This window comes from Tupaia chinensis, unplaced genomic scaffold, assembly GCF_000334495.1.
Source record: "Tupaia chinensis unplaced genomic scaffold, TupChi_1.0 Scaffold000005_1, whole genome shotgun sequence".
NCBI classification, from domain to species: Eukaryota; Metazoa; Chordata; class Mammalia; order Scandentia; family Tupaiidae; genus Tupaia; species Tupaia belangeri.
In genome coordinates, this window is record NW_006159433.1 from 1 (window position 1) to 7297 (window position 7297).

General features: G+C 39.9%; 2 pseudogenes; one reads left to right on the top strand and one right to left on the bottom strand.

Annotated features, from left to right (window-relative positions):
- Positions 1-8: 8 nt before the first annotated feature.
- LOC102479745 (serine/threonine-protein phosphatase 4 regulatory subunit 3A pseudogene) lies at positions 9-1646 on the bottom strand (annotated as a pseudogene).
- Positions 1647-1725: 79 nt separating this feature from the next.
- The window catches only part of LOC102480585 (striatin-3-like), a 34596-nt pseudogene continuing 29024 nt past the window's right edge, over positions 1726-7297 (top strand).

The window sequence follows — 7297 nt, forward strand, 5'->3', positions numbered from 1 at the left end:
CCAATAATCTTTCTCTTAAAACGAAGGGCACATAATGCCAAAAAAGCATGCTTTGAGGCCATAAGAACTAGCACTCGCCGAAGGATATCCTTATCAATGATGTAGTTCTTTATGTGGTAGGTATGGCGCTCCACACAAAATGTTAACAATTCCAATATAAGTGCCAATAACTGGGCAGTTTGAAAATCATCTTTATTAGGCTTGTCTTCTGTCGTATTTGCTAGTAAGGGAGCAGTGAGAAGATGCATACAGTGCGCATAGAAGAAACCCAGAAATTCAGATTTTTCTGTTTCACTAGCAGTGGCTAGCACGTTCTCTGGGTCAAGTAAAGTTTGAAGCAGGTCCATACGTTTGACTGCTCCTCCAAGTTCAGGATCTGTATCACATATCATTTCCTCTATAATGAGTCTGATGAACAAAATGTTACCATCATTCTGTTGTGCCTTCTGCAGGACAAACTCTCCTACCATGGAGGGATTATAATCAACCAAGTATGAGACTATGTCAGTAGCAGCATTTCGCACCTGTATATCATTCATATTGAGGATGAATTCTAAAGTTGGTAATATGCCCATGTTTGACAAAGTCTTGAAAAAAGCATCTGTGTCATGAGATTGTAGTGTTAAGGAAAAAACACAAAATTCTTTTAAAAAGTTAACCAATTCCTGTCTTTTTCCCACATCTGTTGCTTCATCTGTTAGTTGTGCAAACAAATCTGTCATAAACTGTTTATCTTCCTGTAACATATCAACAATTTCTATCTTATTGAACAAGATAAAGGAGTGAAGTGTTGGTAACATTTCTTCTTCGAGGATAGATGGAGAAGGTAGAATTGTATCTTGTATATACTGAATTCTGAAGGTCTGATGAATTTTTTGTTTCAGCTTAGGATCTGATATGGGAATTGCTTCTTTAAATTTGGCTGTTTGCGTTAGAAATTCTCTGTGTTTCTGTGGTTGCGATAAAGCAGGATCATATTCTAAACATCCAATGACGTCCATTATACATTCCTCAGAAAACATAATTTCAAAAAGAGAAGTCTGTTTTAAGAGGAAGATGCCTTTGATAATTTCATGCAAGTGGTGCAGTCCTTCCACAAAGTCCAAATCCTCACACATATGAAAAAGCTGTAAAAGTTTTTTAATATAACCTTCTTTTTCCAGTGCTAGAGCAAGTTTTTCATGGGAAAGGGGGGAAAGTAAAGTTGATGTCACAAGTTCTGCAATTTCCCCCAGGCAACTTAATTCACAAGATGGCAATTCTATATCTGGTGATGACAAATCATCAAAAGACTCTTCAGATGCATCTAGGTCCTCAGTGATGTCCAGTGAAGACTCCTTTCCTTGAGCCTGACATATTTGCTCCCAGATATCATCACAAGCATCTTTTTCTTGAAAGCTAAGGGCCAAGTCATAATTTTCTGCCTCAGTCCACACAATGAGAGTTTGTTGTTGTTTCTGGTATGTAGTATCAGGCTTTATTTTGGACTCTAAAATTAGAGAGCTGTCATTCTCAGCCGTGACAAGCAGGGACATGCCCTCGGTCTGTTCTACGTGGGCACACAACACATGCCCAGTGCCGAGGCAGTTCCACCGTTGTTCCCCATCGAACACATAAACCTTTACTCGTGGCCCGTTGTCAGTCATTGCGCTGCTTGTGGGGTGGCACGAGGGCCCCCTTTCAGCGTAGTCCAGAAGAGAGAGCTGGGAAAGGTGGAAAGTAAAGATGATAGGTGGGCACCAGCGAGCAGAGAGCTCTCTGGTCTCATCCCCGCTACTAGGCCGCACTGCCACACCCACGGGCTGTAGGGACTCAATGTCCAAGCCACTGCCTTTCTTCGCCTCAGGCTCCTCAGAGCTATTATACAGGCCTAGGGGCCCTGGCAAGCCTCAGTAGGAACTTGGGATCCTATCACTGCCCTGTCCCAGTCTCCGCGGAAGTCTCCGCAAACCCACTTCCGGTGCTACGGCTACCTCCTCAGGCTGCCCCCTTTTTTTTTTTTTTTTTTTTTAATTTCGTACCTGGTCCTGGCACCGAAGCCAGTGGCTCTGCTCCGCTCCCTCTGCTTCAGATGTGCAAAACCAACTGGCTCCTGCTCCTGCAGCACCAGCTAACACATCCCAGGGACTCCGAAGGCCCCCCGGCCGGCCAACTGCCTCTGGTTATAGGAAGTTGCTTTTCCTCACACCAGCGCAGCTGCCAGCCACCGCAACCATCTTGGGTCTCTGCTCAAGTGCCCGGATGTGTCCATCCAGGAAGTAGTTTTAGGGGCAACCCATGAGTCCCACAATTTAAAGAGACAGGAGCTGGGAGCCTTGCTGCGGTTGCAGATCCCTCCGATGGCGGCGGCGGAGGTCAGTACCCAGTTGCAGAGGTAGCAGGAGCACAACACTAATCCTTGTAATAGTTTGTGATTGTCTGAGCATATGGTTTTAAAGATTACAAATAATAGATGATTAGTACTTTGGTCCGTACCACAATAGATAGTATCATCACTATTTTAAAGTTGAGGATACCTAGTTCAAAAAGGTTAAAATGACTTGTCTAAATTGTGAGTCCATGAGTGAAACCAAGGCCTTCAGTTTCCATTACGACCTTCTATCCACCTTGCTATATGTGCTAGTTAGTTTTATGTGTCAAGGGTTAAAGAATGTCCAGGAAATTGGTTTAAACATTAATTCTGGGTGTGTCTAGAGGGTGTTTCCAGAAGAGGTTAGCATTTGAATTAGTAGGCTTAGTAGAGAAGATCACCCTCAACAATTCTAGCAGGCATCATTCAATCTGTCCAGAGCTCAGAAAGAACAAAAAGGTAGAAGAACAGTAATTCTCTCTCTCTCTCTTCCCCTCTCTCTCTGTAACTGTGATATCCATCTTATGCTTTCAAACACTGGGGCTTCTGGCCCTTGGGCCTTTGGACTAGAAATGAGAGTTTTACCATTGGCTTCTCGGGTTCTCAGACTTTCAGACTCGGACTGAATCACATCACCCACTTCCCTGGTTTCCAGCTTGAAGACAGTAAATTGTAGGACTTTTCAGCCTCCACAATCATCATGTAAGCCAATGCTTGTAAGAAATCTCCGTCTATATCTATGTATTTGTATATACCCTATTGGCTCAGTTTCTCTGGAGAACTCTAATGCATCTCTTTAGTGACTAGGAGATGACACAGGTGTTGAAAACTGGGGGAACTTTAGAATTTGAGGTAACTGTGATAATATGGGGAAGGAAAAATGAAACTGATTTTCTTTTTTCCCCTTAATATCTCTCTTCTGGAAAACCCACTATACAATGTTTTCAGTCTTCGGTTTGGTGGCATAGATGCAGGAATAATAATCTCCCCAAATTACTGTCCTTTGAGCATGAGGGAGGGATAACAAATGATTTGGACTAGAAATGAGAGTTTTACTATTGGCTTCCCGGGTTCTCAGACTTTCAGACTCGGACTGAATCACATCACCCACTTCCCTGGTTTCCAGCTTGAAGACAGTAAATTGTAGGACTTTTCAGCCTCCACAATCATCATGTAAGCCAATGCTTGTAAGAAATCTCCGTCTATATCTATGTATTTGTATACACCCTATTGGCTCAGTTTCTCTGGAGAACTCTAATGCATCTCTTTAGTGACTAGGAGATGACACAGGTGTTGAAAACTGGGGGAACTTTAGAATTTGAGGTAACTGTGATAATATGGGGAAGGAAAAATGAAACTGATTTTCTTTTTTCCCCTTAATATCTCTCTTCTGGAAAACCCACTATACAATGTTTTCAGTCTTCGGTTTGGTGGCATAGATGCAGGAATAATAATCTCCCCAAATTACTGTCCTTTGAGCATGAGGGAGGGATAACAAATGAACTATTATCTATCATCTTTAAAAGGAGACATTATGGTTGGGCTAGCATAGAGTTAGAAGAAGGAAACAGGAAAGAGAAGTTAGAAAAGATAAAACATATTTATTAATATGGGTCAGCCCGTAACAGTGGTTAAGTGTTGTGCATTGGGAGCCAGATTCCACGTGGTTCATTGTGGTTAAAATCCCAGCCAAGGTGGCTTGGAAAACAAGTTAAGCAAGTATGCATATGTGTCCAAAATTTTAATGGGAAAGAGAAATGTAGGAATAAGTATATAGTGTAACCATGCCCTGTTGTGGGTATTTCTCTCTCACACTCTAACAAATGCATATGCATTCTGGCAATATAAAAAAATAAAATAAAAGTAGATCTATAATATACTTAAGTTTTCCGAAAATGTTCAAAGGAATCTAATATAATGACACACTTCTTTTAGTATTAAGACACACTTGTTTTAGTATTAAGTTCCTTGTATTTATATGTAATTCTCTCATGCAAGTGTTTCATAACATATGAGACTACTTTAAATCATTCTAAATGTTTTTATTAATATATGTCAAATGCAGGCCTATTATAAGAAGATAAAAGTCAGATAGAAGAAAGGAATATAAGTTGTAAAAGACGCCATCTTATTTCCCAACTGTCATCTTTACAAGTAATTAATAATGAATTTTTATTTATTATTATTATTATTATTTTTGCTATAGGGTACATGCACTTCCTGGAGAAACATATAGGTAGAGAGAGAGGAAAAGTGAGAAATCACCCCTTGAGGGGTAGCCACACTGCAATTCCTTCTCTTTCATTCTCTCAGGGTTTTGGGCACCCACGCACATGTGCCTAGTGTGTTTTTAAAGCTACTGAGCTGAGACTCGAACTGCACAGCTAGCCATGTGGTATCCAGCTGCCTTAAACTCTGCCCCTTTCATATATTTTTAGTGCATGTTCAAATTAATAAAAAGATAGAGACAAACACATGCATATATGTCAACATATGTATATATTTATTCTAATGTATTAATCTGCTTTTTATACAAATATCATTTATATGTAGCCTCTTACATTGTTCTTCTTTCATTCAACAATATGTACATAAGCATAAATGTCTACCTCATTCACTTTCATATCTGCACATTATTTATTTGCATATATAACCATCCATGTATCATATCTAATAAGCTAGGATTTTTAAAAATTATACAAGAAATACATGTAAATTACAAAGTTACAAAAAATATATAAAAACATAACAGAAATAAAATACACATTTTCCAACCACACTTTCACCTACAGTTCCACTCTGAAGAGATAACCACTATTAACTACTTCTTTTTTTTTTTTTTTAGAGGTTTTTGAAGTAGGGCTGACCACAGTTTGAGTCCTGGACCTGTTGGCTTGAAAATCATGCTGGGCACATGTGCATGTGGGCCCAAAACCCTGGGAGGAGAGCTGAGGAGAGGGGACTGTGGCATGGCCATCCCCCATCGGGGGTGATTTCTCACTTTCCCCGTCACTGTCTCTCTCTGTTTCTCTCTAGTGAGCACATGCACCCTTTAGGGGACCTTAAAAAATAAAGTAACAGAAGTTTAATTCTCACTCGTATTAAATGTCCACTCAAAGTCAACAGAAAGGTTACGTTCATCCTAGTCACTCAGGGAATCCTCCTATTATAAGCTCTATGGTTTTAGGATTCCACTATTTTTTTTTGAAAGGTTTTTACCATAGGTCACGTGCACTCACCAGACAGACAGAGAGAGACAGAGAGACAGAAAGTGAGAAATCACCTGTCCGGCATGAGTTTTTAAGCCACCAGGTCCGGGATGCGAACCGCGGTCGACTACATGGGAGTCCAGTGACATAGCCATTACGCTAACTGCTGGTCCCAGGATCCCACTATTTTAATACTAAGCCTTAGGGTTTGAAGTAGAAGAGAAAGAGAGCAGGGAGAATTGCTTATTGGCTCTTAGATGCATTCACACAGCATAGTCAAGTCACTCCTATTCACGTGTCATTTGCCATATCTAAGTTTAAGGAGGCAGGAACACAGAGTTTTCTGTATGAATGGAGAGAATAAGAGGAGAGTCAGAAAGACTGGTGAGTACTAGTAATATCTATGTAACTCTATGACTTGATTATTTTTCCTTCACATAGTGCCAATTAACTCCACACTATGAAAATTAAGGTAATTAGCATATATACATTTCTTTCCATATTTTCCTCACCCTCATTTTTATTAGTTATATTAATATCGGGTTATTGGAAAAGTCATGACACATTTTTGCATAGAAAAATGTAGGAAACACTTTATGACCTTTCTGACAACTCCATATTTTATATAATAAAAATCACACTATTTATATTTGTTATATATCTATGATTCTTTTACATGCTTTTTCTTTTCTTTTCTTTTTAGAGGTTTTGCTATAGGGTGTGTGTGCTCGCCAGACAGACAGAGAGAGACAGAGAGACAGAAAGCGAGTAATTACCCCCCAGGGGGGATGGCCTCACCCCAATCCCTTCTCCTCCATTCTCCTCTCGGGATCTTGGGCATGCACGCACACGCGCCCTGTGTGAGTTTTAAGCCACTGGGTCCGGGACGCGAACCGCGGTCGACTACATGGGAGTCCAGCGACATAGCCATTACGTGAACTGCTGGTCCCCACATGCTTTTTCTGATAGACTGATTGAAAATTTCTAAAATGGGGTCAGCAAGTAGTGTGGAGGTTAAGATGGCTGAATCCCACATGGCCAATTGTGAGGTTTGAGTCCTTGACTCAGTGGCTTGAAAATCATGTCAGGCATGTGTACCCAAAATCCCAAGAGGTGAATGGAGGAAAAAGGATCATAGCCATCATCCTGGGGGGTGATTTCTCATTTTCTCTGTCTCTTTTGGTGAACACACACACACACACACACACACACACACACACAGTCATAAGCCTATTATTAATATGTATCCTATGGTTATATAGATATAGACTACAGAAAAAAGTAGCAAGCTGAACATGCCACCAAAAATATTGAATATTATCTCTCAACTTTTTAAAAATAATTATTTATTTAATTTTATTTATAATTATATTACTATTATTTTTTATTTTACTACAGAGCACGTGTGCTCACCAGAGCATGCACATGCATGCAAGAGAGAGAGAAGGTGAGAAAGCAAGTCACCAGGTTTAGACTTGAACTGTAGTCAGCCATATGGGAGTCCAGTTCTTTAACCCCCACACCACCTGTTAGCCCCATATATCTCTCAACTTTATTACTAGAAAGAGAATCTTCGTGACATCAAAGTCTATATTGTTTAATTGTTAATTATAAAAATTTTAAAACATAAAGAAGAGATGATATTATAAATTTCCATGTGCCTGTCACTTAGCTTAAATAATTATTACCACATGATCCATCCACTCCACTCCTCTGAATTATTTTTTTTTTTTTTTTT